The sequence below is a fragment of the Sturnira hondurensis genome, unplaced genomic scaffold (genome assembly GCF_014824575.4).
Source record: "Sturnira hondurensis isolate 20B ecotype Veracruz unplaced genomic scaffold, ASM1482457v3 Scaffold0021632, whole genome shotgun sequence".
Classification (NCBI taxonomy): Eukaryota; Metazoa; Chordata; class Mammalia; order Chiroptera; family Phyllostomidae; genus Sturnira; species Sturnira hondurensis.
The window spans coordinates 4,571,086-4,593,222 of NW_028094263.1; the positions used below are offsets into that span (position 1 = coordinate 4,571,086).

A 22,137-nucleotide genomic window follows, 5' to 3' on the forward strand; every position below is an offset into this window, starting at 1 on the left:
TTGGGTGGGCAGCCCCCTCCCCATTTCCCACTACTCCCCCTCTCCCTACCTAAGACACTCAGTTTCACCCTGGGCAGCTTTGGGAGCTACTGAGAATTCCAACTCTCTTCCTTCTCAGACTCAGCTCAAGAAGCAGAGCCAGAATGGCATCTTTCTCCAAGACCTAAACCCCCTCTCCTCTTTGTAGAAGACCAATGCAAGGAGGAAATAGACTAGGGAATGGTAGGGCTCCATGTGAAGGAACTAATGTGGAGAGGCTCAGAATCCCTCACCGAGGACTGGATGGCTGGGCTTGGGGCTTGAGTTGACAGAGGAGGCTGAGCCTAGGCAGCTCCTTTGTTCCAGAAATCTGGGGTCCCTGGAGGGAGGCTTAGCTTGGGGAGGAGGAGAAAAGGAGCTAACACTACAGAGCACCAACTGTGAGCCAGGCATGATGCCAGAGCCTTTCCATACTTGTAGTCACAACCAGCAGGTGAGGAGTCAGGACGAATAGGTGTCTCAGGAGCTCTCAGCACCTCAGCATGCTTGACCTCCTCCTCCTCTGATTCTGTGATGTCACTGCTGGTTCTCCCCCTACTCTGGCCTCTCTTTCTCTGTCTCCTTTGCAAGCTCGTCCTCAGCAACTTGGGCTCAGCCGAGGCCTTTGATTATATACTTTCATGGTACTATATATCCTTTCACTTAGAACAGTTATCTCACACTTATTTGTGCAGCCATTTGAATAATTATCCTACTTCCCCCACCAGATGGAAAGTTCCACGAGGACAACGACCATGTCTGTCTGTGTTCACTGGTGTGCTCCCAGTACCCAGCATAGCGCCCAGCATAAAGCAGCTATTTGGTAAACATTTGTTGAATGAGTGAATAAATGACAAAATGATATCTCTCTTGCCTATACTCAGCTTTTTAGCTACTCCCTCACCTTAGAGTTCACTTATCCCCAGTGTGTGAGCCAGGGAACAGAGTGCCTGGGAGGTCATCTCCTTGGAAAAAGCCATCAGGACAGGAGTAGCCCAAGTTCCAGGATATGGGGCCTCTGCCCTGCCTGTCTGTTCTCCAGCTTCCCCAGGGACTGAGAGAATTCAGAGTGCCAACACCTCCTCCCCATATAGGGGCCTGAAATCACTTGTGAGCTGGAAGGGAGGAGTTCCATCAGAGAAGTGTCTCTTTTCTGCCTTAGCTGAGACTGCAGAGACCATCTGCTGCCACCCCTCTGTTTGCTTCTGTCCTCTTCCCTTGGACATCAGGGAAGAGGATGGTTTGACCAAGTGGGAGGGAAAGATGGTAAGAGAGGGACAGGCTGCTTGTTCTTTGACGGGGTTGGTGATGAGCCGCAGCCAGGTGATTGGAGCAGAGGAACACAGGACACAGCAGCCTCAAGTTCTTTGGGGCTACACTCTCCAGACCCTGGGAAGCAAGGAGTGGACCAAACAACCTCTGGGAGGTGGCCAGCCTTCTGCCCAGGCCTTCATCTGACCTTTTTCCTGCCCTTGACCTCAAACAATATTCACAAGTCTATAGGAAGTTAAAGTTAGGCCAGCTCCTTGTTCTCCCTGGCCATTCCCCATTCTAGGCAACTGCCCGGCCCAGAACATCTCTCCCAACCCAGCTCAGCACCGATGTGCAGTCCTCACAACTGCCCCTCACCCAGTCCCTTCATCCTGACAGCACCCCTCAGCACCCCTCAGCACCCAGGTGTCTGAGGCCAGAGATGTGGAATCCACTCTAGGCAGTGTTGCGCTCTCGGACCCTACCTGTTCTCTGGGCCCCTAATGAAGGAGGACAACTCAGGCTATGGGCCAAGTCCTTGTGTCCTCATCAAAGGCAACATCTGTCTCCTCCAAGATGATAACCCTGTGGGGAGGGGGATGAGACAGGCACAGGGGAGAAACCCCAATCCTGCTTAGGCCCTCACCCCAGATTCCACTGCAGGTGCAGATTGAGGGTGAGGGCCAAGATAGCCACGGAGGCCTGAACTAGGCATACCCCTGCACGGGCCTTCATGCCTCTGAGCCCCCGAATCTGGACCCCTCCTGGCCTCACCGGCTACCTGTGCTAGTGCTGCCGCTGCCAAGCCAGCCTTCTTTTATTCATGCGTTGTTTTATTGCTGGCAAATGCTGCTGCTTGCCGCTGTTAGAGGCGTTCCTGCCAAATCCATCCCAACATCTTGGCCTGGCATCAGGGCGGCATGCTAATGTGGAAATTTAAAGAGCCGCTCAGCTTTAAATCGGAATTTTAAATGAGCAGCAGTGCTCCAGAGGGACCCGGGCAAAATCTAACAGTATCTGATCCACCCTGCCTGCTCCCACTCCTATAGAATCACCCCACTTCCTCCTCCCTCTCTCCTTGACTCGGACACTAGATGGGGCAATGGTATGGCACACACCAGGTGAAGAAGGAGCTACTGGGGCAGAGGGATTGGTGCAAGATGGAGTCACCGATGTCAGGAAGGGACCAGGATTCCCCCAACTCAGGACCAAGAAGGGATCTAGTGCTTGCTGCCATGGGAAAATGGAGGCAGAGACTCTCCAGAGGGAGCCGGCCTGGGGATGGTGAAACTGACCTGCCTACCTCACTTCCCATTTTACCGGGAAGCAAGAAGAGAAGGCCCAGAGCAGAGAAGAGGTGGAATGGAATTCCACGAAGACACTCACGTGCATCTGTGGGAGCCGGGGTGTGCTCACCCAGCTGTGCGGACAGGTCAGGATGCTTGCTGAAGTGCCTGTAGCACAGGCACACAGGGCTCACACATTGCCTGTGCATGGAGAGGGTTTATTCACATAGGCAGGGCAGTCTTTCTTCCCATATCCAGGCCCCTGTCCTAACCAGAGCAAGCTGGGTTCTGCAAGTTGCTAGCCTGAGCTATGTTCCAGGTTTTTCCATAAACCCTAATGCATTAATGTTCCCCAGCTCCTGGCAGCTACCTTGAGTCAGCTGTAGTGGTGACAGGGCCCCACAGCAACTCTGGGTCACCTGAACTCATTTTGTGCATTGTCATGGCTTACAGTATGGTGACCATCAGATGACAGGCTCAGACCTCTCACCTGGGAGAGGTAGCCTTCATTTCAGAGGGAAGAGGGGCCTGATGGGAGGTAAAAGAGGCAGAATCTGTGCCTGTCCATGACCCCCTTTCCTCCTTATCTATCTCCAAGAAACAGGTGGCCCCTCATTATCAGAAAATATGTATTGAGTGCCTATCCTCAAAGAGACAACATGCTTAGCTTATCACAGTGCCTCCCAGTTTTCTGTGCTGGGTGGAAGACAGCTCCAAGAATCTGGAGGTGCTATCCCAGTTGCATCCACAATAACTTGCATGGTAACCTCAACCTAACCAGTGTTAGGCTGCCAGGCCAAAGGATGTTCCCTGACCTTCCCCAAGATTGCCCCTCCTTCAAAGAAGGAGTCAGCTTCTTCACAGACTGCTGTGGCTGCCAGCCAAGAGGCCTGGGGCAGGCCTGGGGCATACAGCTGGCACCTGCCCACCAGATCCCCAAGGAGCACCTTCCTCCCCCACTCCATAGCCCTGTTCAGATGGCCCCTGGGCTGCAGAGAATCAGAGCTCACTGCTCGCCATTCTCCAGTTGGACAGCCCATCATCTTTCTTTCCACTGTAACCTGCTCCAAGATCCTTTGCCCAGAGTACATATACTAAAAATCTACCAGGTACTTTTTCCAGGCAGGACCAAAAACTTAATACAGTAGCGGTTGGGCTGGGACTAGGTAGGAGGCCTTGAGAGGTGAGGCCTGGGCAGGAATTATGGGAGAAATTGCTGTGGTCAAGAGATGGTTGAAGAAGAATTCAACCATCTTTTGAGATAGGATGGGGGTTGGGGGGTCATCAAGTGAAGGGGCTGAATGAATCTAGCTCATTCATCTATTTAGCAACATGTAAATAATATGCAAATCGCCCCCTTTGTTTGGAGACCATAGGGCCTGTGCTTTTTGGAAGTAGGCTACAGAGGGACCAGCAGGAAGTGTCTCTGAGACCCTCAGACATGGGACACTTAGGCTCAAGAGAGAGACCACAGGGCAGCCATCTGGCTCTTGCTTAGTCCCTGGTTGGGCTCTCTTTCTATAGGCCTCCATTCCCCTCTGTGTGAGATGGCAGGACTGGACTGCATGGACTCCAAGGCTTCTGTCCAGTACTGACAGGCTAGGGCTCTCTGACCAGGGGCCCAGTGCCAGCACATTGTGGAGGGATCAGTTCCATTCTGGGGTGGCAGCTACCGCTGCTGCCCATCTCAGCAGTTCTGTCACAACACCCAGCCTCCTCCCCATGCACCCGCCATCCCAATTGTGTGAGCAGATTCCTAAGACAATATTCTCTCCTCCTCTGTGCCTTTACTTGCACTGTTTCCTATGCTTGGAATGTCCTTCTGCTTTAGTGCTGGCTAACTCCTTCTCTGCCTCCAACAGCCTTACCTAACCGTAGCCTTTGTCTGGGCACCCCTCTGCATTGTCTCCTTCCCTTGTGTCCCACTGGCCTATGAACTCCTAAAGGGTAGGAGCTAGCTTTCATTCAAGATGGAATCTCAGTGTAAGTGTATTAGCTTCCCAGGACTGCTGCACTAAATTATCACTACCTTGTAGCTTAAAACAAATTTATTCTCTCACATTTCCAGAGGCCAGTAGTTCAACATCAGTTTCACTGCACCAAAATCAAGACTTTGGCAGGACTCTGAGGGCTCTCCCTGAGGCTCTAAGGGAGACTCTGTTCTTTCAGCCTCCAGTGGCTGCTGGCAGTCTTTTGTTAGTAGCCACATCACTCCAATTTCTGCCTCTGTTCATACCTCCTTCTACTCTTCCGTGTGTGTCTGGTCTCCCTCTGCCCGTCTCTTGCAAGGACCTGTGTGGTGTGGCCTTTAGAACCCAGCCAGATGATCCAGGCAGGATAATCTCCCCACATCAAGATTCTCAGCTTAATCACATCTGCAAGACCCTTTTCCCAGATAAGGTAACATCCACAGGTTCTGGGGGTTAGAATGTGAACATGTCTTTGGGAGCCATTGTTAGACTACGAAAAGAAGCAAAGACATCTTTAAATTGGTTACCCATCTACCACGTGCCAGACCCCACACATACATTTATCTCTCTGCATTTCAGTCTCCCATCACCCTGAAAGGTAGGCGATAATGTCTCTACAGATGAGAAAACTGAATAAGGCTCAGGGACATCCAATCACCTGCTCAAGCTAACACAGCTAATAAGTGGCAGAGCCAGGATCTGAAACCAGATGGGCTTGGCTCCAAAGCCAGTAGGGTTTTTGCCTCCTCAATAGCCTCCCCCAGGCCCTGGCACAAATTTCTTACCTGAATGAATGTGCAGAAACAAAGAAGTGGATTGGAGAAGGAGAGAGAAGACCCCACCTTCCTAATGATACCCACTAAGGCTTTCCTCCGCCAGAGCCCTCTTGCCACTCCCCCTAGTCCTCCCACAGGACCCCTGACCCCTTGTTTCGGAAGCCTGGAATCTCCCCGAGTTTGTAGCTCTTTGCCAACTACTGCTGCCCAGAAGAGTGGCACAGTGCCTGGACTTCAGGCAGAAGGTATCAAATCACAGGACCAGAGGGACCTCTGGAGGTCACCTCTTCTACCCCTCTGCCCATATCCAGGCCTGCAAGACAGGGTCAGAGTAGTGGGCAGAAGAAGGGAAAATTAGCCACCTCTTCCTTTAGCTATTCTTTCTCTACTGTTTACACAGTTTGTATTGGGAAGTTCTCACTCAGGTCTAACCTTTCAGACAGCATGATTTAATGAAAGCTGATCAGAGTCAGATTGTCCAAAATTGTCCAAAACATACAATGAGATTTTAGTTAACTACCTTCACCTCTCAGGGCCTATAATTCTTCATCTTTAAAATGAGATCAAGAACAGTGATAATAGTGAATCTCACAGGAAAGAAGCATTTAACTCACAGCCTGGAGCAAGGGAGGTGCTGCAGGAATATTTTGTATTCCTGCAATATTCCTGCAATATTTTGAGGGTGAGCCCCTCAGCCCTCCAACTGAAGCCCCTTTATCGTGGTAATACAGGGCTTTGCTCACCTCAGCCAGTCTGGTCTGCCTTGCGCGCTAGACTGTGAACTCCCGTTGGCAGGACCTTGTTCATTTTTTAATCACGCCCGTTCTCCCCCATTGTCTAGCCCGTGCTTGGGCACATAGGCTCGATCTACATTTGACAAACAAGTGAGGATATCAGTCGGACCCCCAAGACCCGAGAGGCACAGAGCCTGGCCCCCACCATCAATCCTTCTGGGCACGACTTTTTCCCCTGGGGTACGGGAGGCGGCGGCTGCGAGGAAAGGGTGCTCTGCAGCTTTAAGATTCCTCTCGCGCGTCCCGGTTGCCAAGGCGCGGTTGCCAGGGGCCTGCGCGCGGAGTCCGGCCTCAGCACCCGGCCTCCGTGCTTCCGCCACTGCACCCGCCTCGGTCGCCGGGGCCGTGCCGCGCCGGGCTCCGCTCCTCCGAACCGTCTGGCGGACTTGGCACCGGCCCCGACTCTTCAGTGCCCCCGCGGTGCGTGGCAGGCTGCGGCTTCATTATCCTGATTGATTCCTCCTGCTCCCCGACACCGTGGGGGCCCCGGCCAAGGAAGGGGTGGGGGGGAGGCGGCATCTGCGGGCGTGTTTCCGGGCCCTCACCCTTAGTCGCTCCTCGGGCAGCGGGCCCCTCGGGGCTCTGCTGCTGGCGGCAGGGCGGGTCGCGGGGAGCAGCCTGGCCTTTGCCCCTATCCCAACCTCCAACCCCGATCGGCAGGAAGGGCGCGAAGAAGGATCGGAACTGTTTGGGGTTTGGTGTTCGGGACCAACACCATCTCAGTGGGTCAGCATGGGCCATGAATGCTGCGGGTTTCTGCAAAGGTTTTGGGCCTTCCCCAGGGCATATGGAGGGCTTGGGGTACCGAGGGAGCACAGTGTTGAACTGAGAACTTCGGAAGAATAAGCCTTGGCCAAATGGAAAAGGTGACATATTCAAGGAGCACTGATCACGGGGCGGAGCTGCGGGGGGAGGGGGCGGATGTCGAGGGTCAAGGGCAGATGGCACATGTCTTATCACATGCCTCCCAGGTCGCCTTAAGTGTAGTTCTCAGGGGAAGCGGATCCAGAGTCTGCCAAAACAAAACAGGACACAGCAAGGATTTGAGTTTAAAGGCAGGCCAGAGGCTTCTGGATTAAGAGCACCTGTCCCCAGATCTAGCAGCGGGTGGTCTGGCCACAAAATCGTGCCCACCCCCCTCCAAGGAAACCAAGCACTGAGCATCTAGGGGCTGGGCTTGAGAGTGTCTCCCCAGCTCTGCCACTCGGTTTCTGACCTGGGCAAGTCACTTTACCGTCCTCAGCCTTTGGCTTATTCATCTGTAAAATGGGGTTAAGACCTCTCTGACAGTTGTCAATGGCTAAATGGAAGACTATGTCTGCGGCAGGGCCCTGCCTAAATTATCTGGCAAGGAGAAAGGGAAGTGAGAGGCAGGCATCCATCTCTGCTGCTGTGTTGGATAGACCCTTCCTCTCTCCTTGAAGGAGGGTAAGTCTTCTCCATATGCTTAAACCCCTTTAACTAGGAGGTGATGTGGAACCCTGCCAGCCAGAGCTGCTTCCCTGTCAGGGCAGAGGGGCAAAACTGCTGCCCACTTCACTGGCATGGCATGGATTTAACTTCACATTCAGTTCACATAGGTTTCTCCACCACTTCTATCATTCTCTGTGTCTCCTTGGGGCCCCTCTTTCTACAAGTGCTGACAGTCTCCCTCTAGTGTCTCAGCCCTGTTCATCTCAGTGGGCCAGCATGGGCCATGAATGCTGCGGGTTTCTGCAAAGGTTTTGGGCCTTCCCCAGGGGGTATGGAGGGTTTGGGGTACCGAGGGAGCACAGTGTTGAAGGGCCAGACCTGGGAAATTTCTTAGTTAGCCAGGCTTGGCCCCCTTGGCTAACTCCAATCTTGTCAGTCCTCGGAAAGAGGGAGCTAGTGGGAAATTTGAGGCCAGCTTTTCCAGACCTACAGCAATTGTGTTTGTGAACATGATCTGGGCCACTCAGACAATTAAGTGTCTCTAGGTCTGTTTCCTCATCTGTGAGTTTGTTAATTTATACTTCCAACCCATGTTTCTAGATGACCACACTGGGGCAGCATGGTGCACCCAGCAGGTGGGAATAGCAGAAACAACAAAGTGAGTGGGAAAAACTGCACTCTGAAGCCACTGATCTTGGGGGCGGGGGGGGCAGGAAATAGACACACATGTCAGCCTCTTTAATACAAGGTTTTTTTGCTGCAGGAGGACCTTCCAGATTCTAGAACCTTCCACAGTGTTATGATGCTTTCCCCCTTTTTCCGGAACACAGCAGGCTCTTGTCCTGGACTCTTCAGCCAGAGGCTAATTGCTTTCCTAGGGGAAAAAACAGATTATAAAATTGGAGTCTAGAGCTTTTGTTCATTTCATTTTGTTGGAATGGTCTATTTTTATAACAATTATGCATTCCTTTTATATTCAAGGTAAAGACAAAATAAAAACATTGCCAGTTTGGGGTAAAGAACTGTCAAGGAGGAATTTTTTACCCTGGTGACCCAAAGCAGGCCGGCATTTGTGTCTAGAGATGCCACGCCCTCGATCCATGTGGCCCCTGTGAGTGGCTCCCTCAGGCTACCCACTGGCCTGGCTGCCCGCCCACCCTGGCTGGCCGGCTCCATCGTCAGCACCCGTGGGCCTGGGCTCCACTTCCTGTTAATACGAACCATATGGGACCTCACTGTGGCGTCTCTAGGCAGGAGAGGGAGCCACAGCCGCCTAGTGGCTGCCAGGGAGGCTGGCAGGAAGGGGCATCTCCACCAGGCGTCTCCTGGGAAACAGTGAGCTCCCCAGAGAAGGGACATTTGGAAATAAAATTCCTGCCACTGTGTGTTTGTACGTGTGTTGGGGCGGGAGAGGGAGCGAAGAAAGCCTCTCCAGCCCCCTCTGCTCTCTCTGTTCAGGGAAAGCCTCTCTCAGCAGCTCTTCTCCCTCCCAAAACTCTAGCCCCCTCCACTGGAACAGCATAGGCTCTGCTGGGACTGGATACATCCCTCGGATTTATGGTGTGGGTGGAGAAGAGCACTGGTCTGGGAGCCAGAGCCTGTGTCCTTGGCTGCCCTGCCTCACCTGGTGTCCCTGGTCAGCATACTGCTCTCTGGGTTCTGGGTTCCTCCTCTGTAACTGAGGGTACTGGGTGAGCTTTCCCCATTATTCTTAGCACTGTGGGGCTCCTCCACAAGGTCCAAGAATACAGTGGGGGCACTTCAGCTTATTTCCTGCACTTGGAACAGACACCTGATAGGAGCTAAGGATTCCTTGTGTGACCTTGACTGGTCACTTAAACCAGCCTGGCCCTTCACCTGCACACTCACTCAGGTATTTGTGGGTGCTTATGAGGGTGAAATCTGCACTTAAAGGGTACTGCCCTGGCTGGTGTGGGTCAGTGGACTGAGTGCCAGCCTGCAAACCAAGGGGTCACTGGTTAGATTCCCAGTCAGGGCACATGCCTGGATTGTGGCTGGGTCCCTGGTGGGGGGTGTGGGGGCGTGCAGGAGGCAACCACACATTGATGCTTCTCTTCCTCTCTCCCTCCCTTCTCCTCTCTCTAAAAGTAAGTAAATAAAATCTTTTTAAAGAAAGGGTCCAGAGACTGCCCAGATTTCCATGAAAGAGGCATCTCAGTAGCCCCAGCATGCTGTCCTGTGCCGGAGGCCAGCTGTATACTGCATTCCCTCCATGATGACCCCCCTTCACATGAACCTGGGGGGTCCTGGAAACTTCTCTTCACATTGTACCCAAAGCCAACTTAGGGGAGAAGCCACTGTGTCTCTTGGGGAAGAGGCGGGGGGCGGGGTCCCTGCTTCCTCCTCTCTCACACCTAGTCAGTTCCCTTTGCTCTCCCTTGCTCTTAAGGGACCAAGTTCCCACTCCCACTGCATCCACCTGTCCCTAGAAAACATGGGCTGCACGGGTGAAAGCAAGTGGCCCTCTTCCCGCTGGGGTGCCCCTCCTCCTGACCTCACTTCCTAGAGCACCCCTTCCGCAAGAGACCCCACCTTCCAGGCAGAGTAGGGTTTCCTGAGAAAGCCCTGCCTGTAGGAGACAACCCCCCCCCCCAAGCTCTGGAGGAGCTATAGGAGCTCCAGGAAGGAAGGGGGTCACTACAGAAACCCTGAAGGCCCAGGCCTCCTTCAGGTGTCCTTTAAGGAGGAGACACTGGCCAGCCTGCTTGACCTGATTTGACTCTGTGGCTTCTTAGCCCTAGGTCTGCGCTGCGGGAGGGGCCCGGGGATTGGGGGTGGGAGAGAAAAAGGTGAAGCAGGGAGCAAGAGCAGAGAGAAGCGGCAGAAGCGGGGAGGAGAGCGACTGTGACCTTTATTGGGCACCTACTGTGTGCCAGGCTGTAGGCTCTGTCCCAGTTTTACCTGAATTACCTCATCCAGCTCTCACCCCAGCCCATGCCAGGTTATCTATCCTGCTCTGACAGAGAAAGAAACTGAGACTCAGAGGTGTTATGTAAGTTGCCCAAGGTCACACAGCTTGTCAGGAGTTGAAGCCAGGATCCCAGCCCAGGTCTGTCTGCCTCCCGTGGGTTCTCTCTGTTGTCAGAAAGTCCTCCCCCTGGAAAAGCAGGTCTGGGGTTGGGGTTTTCAGTCAGAGCTCATCAGGCTCCCCAGAGGCAAATCTATTGTCATCTGCCCTCTGCCTCCTCACCCATCTGCCAGGCAAGTCGCAGGTGAGCCCCCTGCCAAGGCCTCTGCCCCAGCCCCAGGTGCTAGCCCGGCTTTGCGGGGGCTCCCTGCCTTTCCCTGGTGCCTCCAAGGTGGCTCTGAGGTCACCCCACACCCTGATGCCTTCAATTCTGCATTTCCAGATTGCAGAATGCAAAGGGAAAAGCAGGAAGAGAGAGGAGGTCACTTGAAGGTTGGAAGCAGGGGCTCCGATCTTGGGCAGAAGATTGGGGGTCCTGGTTATCTCCTCCAGTTCAAACGAACCCTTTCCCTAACTCCCACCCCATGCCCCCAGAGGCACCCAGAGCTTTGCTTAGCTAATGAAATACAAAAGAAGGAATCCGGGTGGGGGTGGCTGGAGAGCTCTGGAAAGCGAGGGAGAGAGGAAAAGTTGGGTCTCTTCCAAAGAGTTAATGTTCCACAGTATGATCGATTAGGTGTCAGATGTAATTTCAAACCAATACAAGATGAATGGCATAATTTTCCCTCTCTCATTTTAGACAGAATTAAGAATCCATTAGCTAACACAAATTTTTGGCAAGTTTAATAGGATCTCAAATCTACATTCAGAGGAAACGCTCCCCAAAGCATGTTCAAGCTTTTACTCCTTGGGCCCCTGGCCTCCAACATCCTCCCGACCCTCACAAGCCCTCCGTTGTCTGTCCCCCACATGCAGCCCCCTCTCCCTTCCCCTGGTCCCCTACATGCTCCTCCTCCCCTACCCAGCCCAAGATTAACTGGCCTGACCCCACTCACAAAGGCTAGGCCTGCCCACCATTGTCTTCCAATGTCAAAGGGTGGGGGGAAGGGGTGGAGGGGCTGGCAGTGAGCCCAGGAAAGTGGGGGAGGTTGCTGAATTGGCCCCAGGCTCCAGACAAACCCTAGGGAGAGGGGTGAATTGATTGGGGCTCTGGGGCTGTTTGAGTCTGAGCTACTCCTCAGTCTCACCCCCCAGAATAGTTCTTGTTCTTGGACAAAGCATTACCTAGTTCATAAGGGGGATTCAAATGCCCTTCTTCCTCTTACATGTGTCCACACAGTAAGCCTGAGAGAAGGGAAGAATGGCTATAGATCCATTTTATAGATGAGGAGATCGAGGCTCAGCGGGGGGGGGGGGTGATTGAAGTCAGCTGGGTCCCAGGGTAGACCTTGGCTCTGCTACTTGCTTGCTTACTGGGGCCCTAAGGCATTCACCTCCAGGTCTCAATTTTCTCATCTGTAAAATGGGAAGAACATTAGTACCAGCTCATAGAATTATCCTAAGGGACAAATGAGAAAGCTCTGGAAAAAGGAGAATCTGCATTACCACCCATCCAGGCTGAGGTGCCAGATGTCCACTCTGCACCAGCCTTGGGCATCAGCTTCAGCCCCTACCCTCCAAGCACACAGCCTGTTGGGGGGGCAGGCACTCAAGCTGAGTCCTGCCCTGGGGGGGAAAAGAAGTGGGAATAATAAGTATGGCAGCTTCCCCTTACTGGGCACTTACCCTGTGCCAAGTGTGAGAGTGAATGTTTTGCATAAAGTAACTCATTTACTCCTCACACCCTCATCAGACAGATACTGCTATTTTCACCCCACTTTCTACATCAGGAAACTGAGGCAGATGAAGTGTGTTGCCTGAAGTTACCTGGCAAGGTAGGGAGTGGCAGAGTTAGCATTCCAACCCAGGCAGCCTGGACCTAGGGCTTTTAACCCTATGCCAAGCAGAGGTACAGGCTGGGATGCTGGAACACCAGGATGTGGTTGGCGCTGCTCTGGGATCTGGGAAAGCTTTGCCGAGGACAGAGGCTTGGATAAGGTCTTAACAGATGAGTAGGAGTTTACCAGGGGAGCAAGGAGAGAAGGAGCGTTCTAGGCAGTGAGAACAGCATGTGCAAAGGCACCAGAAGAAGTCTCAGTGTAGAGGATGGATACGCTGCGCCGACCAGACCGCAGGGCTCCGGTGGAGGATGGCAGGAAACAAGGCCGGATGGGAGGGCCAGGGGCTTCATTCTCACAACCCTGTTCTGAAAATCGGGAAGTCTAACTCCTGCAGACAGCCTTGCCTGCCACACTCAGGAGAGGGTAGTGAGTGCCAAGGGGGGGGGGCAGTTCATAAAAGGTTAGATCTAGGTGGGGGTTGCCCTTTTAAGTAGGAGGTTTGGATAGGCCTCGTTTGGAAGGCCAGCATTCGAGCTAAGACCGGCAGGGATAACGGTATTAGTGGTGTGGCTATCAGGGAGCAGCCACTAAATGGGCTCTAAGGCAGGCCTGGTCCGGGATAGCAGCAGCAGGTGGGGTCTCAGTGGGAGTGGGGGGGACACAGACAGGGCCCCATAGGCCTCTGTACACACTTTTAGTTTCCTTGGGAGTAAAATGGGGGAGCCCTGGCCAAATTTCCAGTGGAGGGAAAACACAATCAGACAGGTGTTTCAAAGGCTTGCTGTAGCTCCTACAGGAAGACTGGACTGGGACTGGCGGGGGTCGGGGGGTGGGGAAGAGCCAGGGGAAGGAGCAGGGAGCTCAGGTAGTCGCTGAATCTAGCCGAGTCTCAATTTTCTCATCTATCCAATGGGAATAAAAATGTGTCCCAGGAGATAGCCAAGAAAAGAGTTGTGTGCATATCCCAGCCTTTAGCAGATGAGATTCCACGAAGTCTTGTGGAATGAAAAAAAGGAATGGCTGTCATTCCATGCCCCACTTGCGTACCCAGTTCGCACCCCTAAGCCCCAAAACAGCTCCTTGCAAGCTTCTAGAAACCAGCAAACCTGGATTCTCATTTTGATTAGCCTCTCTTTTTCATCAGTAAAGTGAGGATAATCATACCTATTCCCCAAGATAATTGTAAAGATTAAATAAAATAACGTGTCTAATCCTGCACCCCCAACTGGAAGCTACTAGCCACATGTGGCTATTTAAATCTAAATTAATTAAAATAAAATAAAATTTAAAATCCATTTCCTCAGTTACAGCCACATTTCAAATGCTTAATAACCTCATATCGGCTAACGACTACCACATTGAACGGAACAGAAATAGAACATTTCTATCATTGCAGAAAGTTCTGCCTGGCTATGCTGGTCTAAAGCACTCAACTCAGAGCCCGGCCCAAGCTGTGTGCAAAGTAAGCGAACACCATCATTCGGGGAGGACTCAGGTGGTAAGACTGATTTTTCTTCCATAGCCTGCCAGAGAGTATCCACCCGATGTTTTCCAGGGTTGAGCATGAAAACTAAGCATGGGGAAGAGTCAGGGGCTGGGCAGGGCAAGGTGGAAGGAGAGAAGGAGGAGGGACAAGTCTACAGGTTAGGGACATGGTGCTGAGGACTGCACAGCGGGTAGAGATGAGTGGAATGTGTGTCTAGGGCAGGAGAGAAAAGAAGACCAAGCGGGAAAAGAGAGAGAGGAATCCGGATGCCCAGGAGCTGGACCCTAGGGTGCGTCTTCATTGCCTGCACCTAGAGAATGGGTGCCACTTTTGAAATCCTTGATGTCGACGTTTTTATTATTGAGTTTGTTCATCCATTTATTCACGTAATATTTGTTTAACGAGCATCAGAATGTACCTGGTCCTGTCCTAGGCACTGGGACTGCTGTTATAAATAAAGTCCCACCCTCAGGAAGCTTACATGAATATGGGGTAAGGAAGTAGACAATGAACATAATGAATGTGTAACATACACAGCATGATATACAGATAATGGTAGATACTAAAGAGAAAAATAAAGCAAAGAAAGAGAGGAGAGGAGGTTCAGTTTTGGATGGGGCACCCAGGAGAAGCTTCTTGGACGAGGTGGTATTTTACTTTGGTTGCCAAGTGACGAGGGGAATGGGGAGTGACTGCTACTGGGTACAGGTTTCTTTCTGGGGTGGTAAAGTGTTCACAATGGATTGTGGTGGTGGTCACATAGCTTTGAGTATACTAAAAAAACATTGAACTGTACACTTTAAATGAGTGAATTAAATCTTTTTAAAAATGTATTTATTGAATTTATTGGGGCACCATTGGTTAGTACAATTATATAGGCTTCAGGTGTACTGTTCTGTAATACCTCACCTACATATTGTATTGTGTGTTTAGAATTACATCTTTTTTTTTAAATCCTCCCTTGAGGACATTTTTTTCATTGTTTTTAGAGAGAGAGGTAGAGACACAGTGGTGTGGGAGAGAAACATCAATCTGTTGTGTCTCACATGGGCCCGTACGGGGAGCAGAACCTTCAACCAAGGCATGTGCCCTGACCAGGAATTGAACTCATGACCTTTCAGATTACGAGATGATACTCTAATCAACCGAACCACACTGGTCGGGGCCAGAATTGTATCTTAATAAAGCTGTTGTTTCACCTTTTGGCTCTCTGAGCAGCACCATGGTGGTAGGCAAGACCAAGCACCTTAGGAAAGGCGGTGAAGAGGGAGCCAAGAAGAAAGTGTTGGATCCATTTTCTAAGAAAGATTGGTGTGATATAAAAGCACCAGCTATGTTCAAAATAAGAAATATTAGAAAAATACCAGTCTCAAGACCTCAAAGGGCCAAAATCACATCGGATGGTCTCCAAGGTCACGTTTTTGAAGGGAGCCTCGCTGATCTGCAAACGATGAAGCTGCATTTAGAAAATTCAGGCTAATTACTGAGGACAGTCAGGGCAAAAGCTGCCTAACTTCCACGGCGCGGCCCTTACCCAGAACAAAGTGTGCTCCATGGTCAAAAACTGACAGACCATGACTGAAGCTCATACTGAGGTCAAGACTACCGATGGGTATTTGCTTTGTCTGCTCTGTGTTGGTTTTACTGAAAACCACAACGATCAGATTCAGAAGACCTCCCGTGCTCAGCATCAGCAGGCCCATCAAATCTACAAGAAAATGATGGAAATCATGACCTGAGAGGTGCAGACAAATTACTTGAAAGAAGTGGTCAAGCCCTGACCAGGGTGGCTCCATTGGTTGGGTGTTGTCCTAACAAAGTGAAAGGTCACAGGTTCGATTCCCTGTCAGGGCACATGCCGAGGTTGCAAGTTCGTCCTGGGGTCAGGGCGAGTATGAAAGGCAACTGATGGATGTTTCTCTCTCACATCGATGTTTCTCTCCTTCTCTTTGTCCCTCCCTTCTCCTCTCTTAAAAAACAAACAAACAAATACATAAATTGTAAAAAAGGAGAGAAGTAGTAGTCAACAAATTGGTTCCAGTTTTGGAAAAGTCACAGAAAAGGCTTGTCAATCTATTTATCTGTTCCATGATGTCTTCGTTAGAAAAGTCCAAACACTGAAGATGCCCGAGTTTGAATGGGGAACACTCACAGAGCTTTGTGGTGAAGGTCTCAGCTCTTCACCTACTGGAAAAGCAACTGAGGAGGAGGCAGGTGCTCAAGTTGATTGAGCTGATGGATACGAGCCCCCAGTCCAAGAATCTATTTAAAATTCAGACATTTACCCTGGCTGACATAGCTCAGTGAGTTGAGCGCAAGCCTGCAAACCAAAGGATCGTGGTTCAATTCCCAGTCAGGGCACATGCCTGGGTTGCAGGCCAGTTTCCAGCAGGGGACACATGAGAGGCAACCATACATTGATATTCATCTCCCTCTCTCCTTCCCTTCCCCTCTAAAGATAAATAAATAAAAATCTTTTTAAAATAACAAAAAAAAGGATTTAAAATTCAGACATTTAATGGTGGCAGATAAAAAATCCTATTTGTGATTTTAATAATAATAATAGTAATGCTGTTATTTTAAAAAACCACTCTGGGTGCTATACCAAAAACAGACCAAAGGGGGCCAAAGGCAGAACCTGTGGTCGCCCAGGAGAGCGTCCCAGCAGCTAGGACCCGGGTGGTAGCAGTGGGCTGATGAGAAGTGCTCAGATTCTGGATTAATTTTGAAGGGAGAACAGACAAATTTGCTTCTGAATCAGGTGTGGGGTGTTACAGAGCATTGTCAAGGATGACTCCAGAGTTTGGGGCCTGGGAAACCAGAAGAGTTGAGGAACTGGAGTCCTGGGAAGGGAGAGGGGCTGGCCTGAGGGCCGCAGTCACCAAGGGCAGCGCCGGGACTCTGAAGAGAGAAAATATTATGAGTTAGGTTCTAGCACACCGGCCTTTTGATTTGACTTTTGACCCTGCCATATTGCAGACTTCTCAGAGCAGGAGTTCCCTCCGCCTGTCTTCAGGGAGCTGCAAAGACTGATTGGGACAGACGTGACTCATTTAAGGTGCTGGGAAAACATTTGTTCCTTCTCTTTCTCCTTCCTTCCTGACCTTCCACCTGAGCCAGCTCTGAGCCAAGAGCCCGGGAGAGGGGAGCACTGACACCCTGGGCCAGAAGGAGTGCTGGGCTGGGGTCTGGGCACTGCTCCCAGCTGTCTGAGCCCTGCTCAGTGGAAAGAGAAGACGGGGGACATGCTAAGCCCCTGAGCCTGAGCTGTGGGCAGCCTGGGTCCTGTGCCCCTGCCTCCTGGGGGCAGGAGGACTGGTGCCTACGCATTTGCATTTGGGGTTGGCAGAGGATCATCTCTGAGTCAGTTCTCCCCAAACCAGTGGGAGATTCTAGGAAGTCTTTAATTACCGCCTGAGAGTGGATGCTAGGTTAATTCGATGATTCGAAAGGTATGTTTTTCAATTACATTTAACGGAAAGATTTATAGTCAAGTAAAATATAATTAGTAGGCTGCCGGCAGACAGGCCTCCTGAGAGAAAGAAAGAGAGATGAGACAGACCCCTAATGGAGCAGGTTGTAGCCCAGGCTGCGGACCGCTCATTGGCCCCCTCCCCACCTTGAAGATGTCAAAGCTCTCATCAACTCAGCCATTCAAACACGTCCACAGCGTCTTCTGTGGGGACAGGAAAAATACGGTAGTCCCTACCTTCAGAGAGCTTGCAGCCCAGGAGGAGAGGCAGACAAATAACAATTCAGCAGTTAAACAAAGTGCTGCAAAGGAAATGACAAGCTGAACTAGAGGGTGACCGGAAGCCCTCTTTGGAGAAAGGCATCAGAAAAGGTTCACTGTCAGGGTGAGGGGACACACTGAGAACTGAGGGATGAAAGAGATTCATCCAAAACAAGAATGGGTGGGAGGTGTGGTGATTGTCCGGGCCAAGAAAGCAGCCCCGTCCCTGGGTGGTGAGGTGACCTTAGTGTTTGCGGAGTGGAGGGAGAGACCGGTGAGGTGGGGGCATGGAGAGGGAGAGGCAGAAACTGACACTGGGGAGGGAGGCAGGGACCAGATCCAGCTGGAGAGGCGTACGGATTTTAATCTGTGTGCCAAGGAAGCCAGTGCAGAGTTTACCCAGGAAGTGAAAGGCACAGCTTATTTTTTATTTTGTATTTTTTGGCACAGCTTGTATTTTTAAAGGCTTACCCTCGATGCTGGGGGAGAATGACTCAGGGGGGCAAGGTGGGAGGTCAGAGCAGAGACTCAGATGGGAGGCGATGTGACCTGGATTGGGGGGGGGAGTGTTGAGAACAGAGAGAGGAGCCTGGATTTGGGTCATGCACTGGAGATCTCTCTCCAGTGGGTCTTGGTGACAGAGTCAATATGGAGAGTGAGAGACAGGGAGAACCCCAGGCGGGTGCCCACGTTTTTGGCTTGAGCAACTAACTTGGTGCTGCCATCTATTGAAATGGGGAAGCCAAGAGAAGAAACAGGTGGGGAGACACGTGGATAAAGTGTTCAGACTTACGCCCCACCCAGACCTGGTGGAGCAGGAGGTGCCGTCCTGGGAGTTGACATCTGTCACAGCAAAGACTGAAAGTTTCCTGCACAACGAACCTAAGAGCCAGGACGGCTCCCTAAGGCTGTTGGTCAAGCTGCACAGGTTTCTAGCCAGACGAACCCACTCCACCTTCAAGCAAGCGGTGCCGAAGAGGCTGTTCGTTCAGGAGTCCCACCAATGGGCCGCCTCTGTCCCTTTCCCGCATGTTCCGGAAGATGAAGCTTCCTGGACAGGAGGGCAAAACCAGGGCAGCTGTAGGGACTACAAACCGTGATGATGACCTGCACATGCAGGAGGTGCCCAGGCTGAAGGAGTGTGCACTTGGGGTGGGCAGCTGCCCCCGTGGCATCCTCAAGGCCTGGGCAAGATCCTTACCTTCGACCAGCTGGCCCTGGACTCCTGCAAGGGCGAAGGCCCCATCCTACTTTCTGGTCCTCAAAAGGGCCGAGAGGTGTACAGGCATTTTGGCAAGGCCCCCGCCGGAAGCCCTCACAACCACACCAAACCCTGTGTAAGCTCCAAGGGCTGGAAGTTCAAGCCATGGCTACCAAAACCAACCCCAGATCCCACCTTGTTATTGAGAAATTTTTGCCCTGGCTGGTATGGCTCGGTGGCGTGAGTACCGAACTGTGAACCAGAAGGTTTCCCCTTGGATTCCTGGTCAAGGCACATGCCTGGGTCATGGGCTAGGTGGTAAGAGGCCCACCGATCGATGTTTCTCTCCTCCTCTTTCTCCCTGCTTTCTCCTCTCTCTAAAAATAAATAAATAAATACAGCCCTGGCTGGCATAGCTCAGTGGATTGAGCGCGGACCTGTGAATCAAAGGATCACGGTTCAATTCCCAGTCAGGGTACATGGCTGGGTTGCAGGCCAGTTCCCAGCAGGGGACGCACAAAGGGCAACCATACATTGATATTTCTCTCCACCCCCCTTTCCCTTCCCCTCTAAAGATAAATAAATAAAATCTTACATACACAAATAAATAAATAAATGCATACATACATGCATAAATAAGATCTTTAAAAAATTTTGGATGTTGAAAAAAATAGAGTTCAGACTCGGAATGGAGACCCTCTAGGGGCTTCCCTGGCCCTGAAGGATGGAGATTTGGATGCCCCACCACCAGAGGGTGCTCTCTCACCACTCCACTCCTGCTTCCCAGTTTGTCCTTGAGCTTGTTTACTTGTCTAACTTCCATTCTTCCTGCCGCACTTGGGAGTGCCTGCCTCCTGAGTCTGGAGAGAGAATCCTGTCGTTCTCAGCCTAAATCCCTTCCCTGCCCAAATCCCTGAAATTCCGCCACTGCCTCCACACTATGCTCATGTCACTGAGCACCCACGCTGGGTCAGATACCGCTGGAGACCTTGGCTGCGTTATGCCACCTAATCCTGCCAACCGCTCTTTCTGTCATATTAATGTAACAGAACTAATAGTGACCACTCGATGACAGCTCTCCTCAGCTAGCCACTTTACAGACATTGGCATATTTAAGTCTCACTGAGGAATACCCTGCCCAGGGTCCCCGAGCCCCTTAGTATCGAGACTGGGGTGAGGAATCTAGGATTCCTCCAGTACACGAGACTCGCTGAGGGGAGAAGGGCCCCCCGGGTGGCAAAGGGAGGAGCCGTTGGGCACCTTTCTATCTCCCACTCCGTCTTTCCCAGATGACGCGCAGAGGCAGCATTATGTCCCTAGACGTCCCTGGGTGTTGAGGGCGGGCACTCCTGATGACAGTCCCAGGCCCTGCACCGTGCTGGGGAGACCTGTCCACTTGCTGGGGGTGGGGGACAGTTGTCATAGAAGCTACCAGTCCCTTAGACTGGTTGCCTGGTACCCCAGGAAGGAAGTGCCCACCCATAAAGGGAGGGGAGGGTGAGTCTTGCCCCTCCTGTGCTGTGAGACAAAGGGGTAATTCTTGCCTCCCCCATCCTCTGAGGATGGCTCAGGTGTTTGTGTATGTGTGTGCATCTGTGCAGGAACTGGTGTGCAAAAGGTGGTGTGCAAACCAGAAGGGCCTGCCCCCCGTGCAGTTCCCTCAAGATATGTCTGTGAGGTGATGGTTATGTGGCTGTCTGGACCCTCACAAAGGCAAGTGGCTTCTACATTTCTTCCTGCGTGTGCCTGTGAGTGGGGTTCACACAGGGTGGGAGGGGCTCTGAGCTCAAATCCTCACCTCCGCTTGCCTGTCTCCAGCTCCCTGAACACCCCCCCACCTCTCCCCATGCCGGGCAGAATGCCCTCAGCCTGTGCCGGCTGGCACACATGCCACATGGTGCCTGGCGCGTCTGGGCAAGGATGACGCCCCCAGGCCCGGCTGGGATACTAAGCCACCCGCTGCCTCCCCCACCTCCAGAACGGAGCGTCCTCATCCTGTCCCCTTTCTCAGCCAGGGACACAGGGAGCAGGCAGGGACACAGCACAGACAGATACACACAGATGCAACCGGAGACACCCACAGGCTGTGCCCCAGAGAGACAGGCGATCTCAGAGGCTCTGCTACACTCTGTCTCTCTCTCACACACACATGTGCGTGCACACACACATTCACACACACCCAGAGAAGCCCTCGGGCAGTCACCGCTTGCACAGATCCCAGCAGAAGTAGACCTTAGGTCCCCACCCCACTGGCGTACCTGTTCGTGGTGCTGAACCAGACCCCATCCTCCTTACAGACGGTTGAGACTCGGGAAGGGTGGTAGACAAGAAAGGAGGAAGGAAGAAGAGAGAAGGGAGGGAGGGAGAAATCCACAGATAAAGGAGGGGGGAAGAGAGAGAGAGAAGAGGATGCCAGGGGGAACTAAGGAATGTCTGAACAATGGGAGGTGAGGATGGAAGCTAATCTCAGTCCCTCATTCTTGCCAAAGAGCAGGCTCAAACTCAAGGATTCATCCATCTTTGCCCTTCAGGGCCAAAAATGGGAAGAGTTTGTAAGGAGTCATGGCAGGCGAGGACCCGGGATGTGTGGTGCCAGGTGGCCGGCAGGTGCCCCTTCTCAGGTCCCTCCTTGTCCTGGAGGACCCCAAAATAGTAGGGGAAGGAGACAGATGCCAGGCAAGCCCTGTCATGGCCTGCAAACAGCTCTCCGTCTGACGTCTCATCCCAGTTTGTGTGGGACAAATGTGCAACGGTGCTGATCCAGGTCTGTTCTGGGGATTGCAGGGATTTGGCGGCTGCTTAGCACTTATCCACAAGATTAGATTGTGGGTGTCCATCTCCCTCTCTTGAGAGGAAAGCTTCTCTCAGGTGGGGCTGCCTGGTAGGAATGGCTGTCCTACCATTAGCCCGTTCGTTGGGAAATGTATGAAACATTAGAAGTACCCACTTTCCTAATGGGGGAGTTCCCCAAAGGGCTTATCTTGTAATGTGGCAGGCAGGGATAAAGGGAAAGATGAGGGAGAGCAAAAAGAGAAAAGGGGAGGAGAAAGAATTGTGAAGATGGATGAGAGAAGGAAGGGAAGAGGAAAGAATCTGGACGGGGAAGGAGGGGAGTGGGCATGCAGACGGCAGCAGAGAGAGAGGGCGTGAAGGCCCCAGATAGACTCCAGTGTGCAGGGGAGGGCCGGAGAAATATTCTAGGTGGAGCAAAGCACTTCCTTGATCCTTTCGGGGGGGGGGGGCCCAGATTGCCCTGGAAGGCCAGTCGGGTCCTACAGCTGTTCACAACAACACCCTCCATCCAGAACTCCAGGCAGAGAGGCCCTGTGGGCCAGCAGCT

The 22,137-nt window shown here is 52.1% G+C and overlaps 2 pseudogenes; both read left to right on the forward strand.

Annotated features, from left to right (window-relative positions):
• Positions 1-15,067: 15,067 nt before the first annotated feature.
• Positions 15,068-16,133, forward strand: LOC118978156 (40S ribosomal protein S3a-like; annotated as a pseudogene).
• A 2,111-nt stretch (positions 16,134-18,244) lies between these two features.
• On the forward strand, positions 18,245-19,041 carry LOC118978002 (60S ribosomal protein L18-like; annotated as a pseudogene).
• The last annotated feature ends 3,096 nt before the right edge of the window (positions 19,042-22,137 follow it).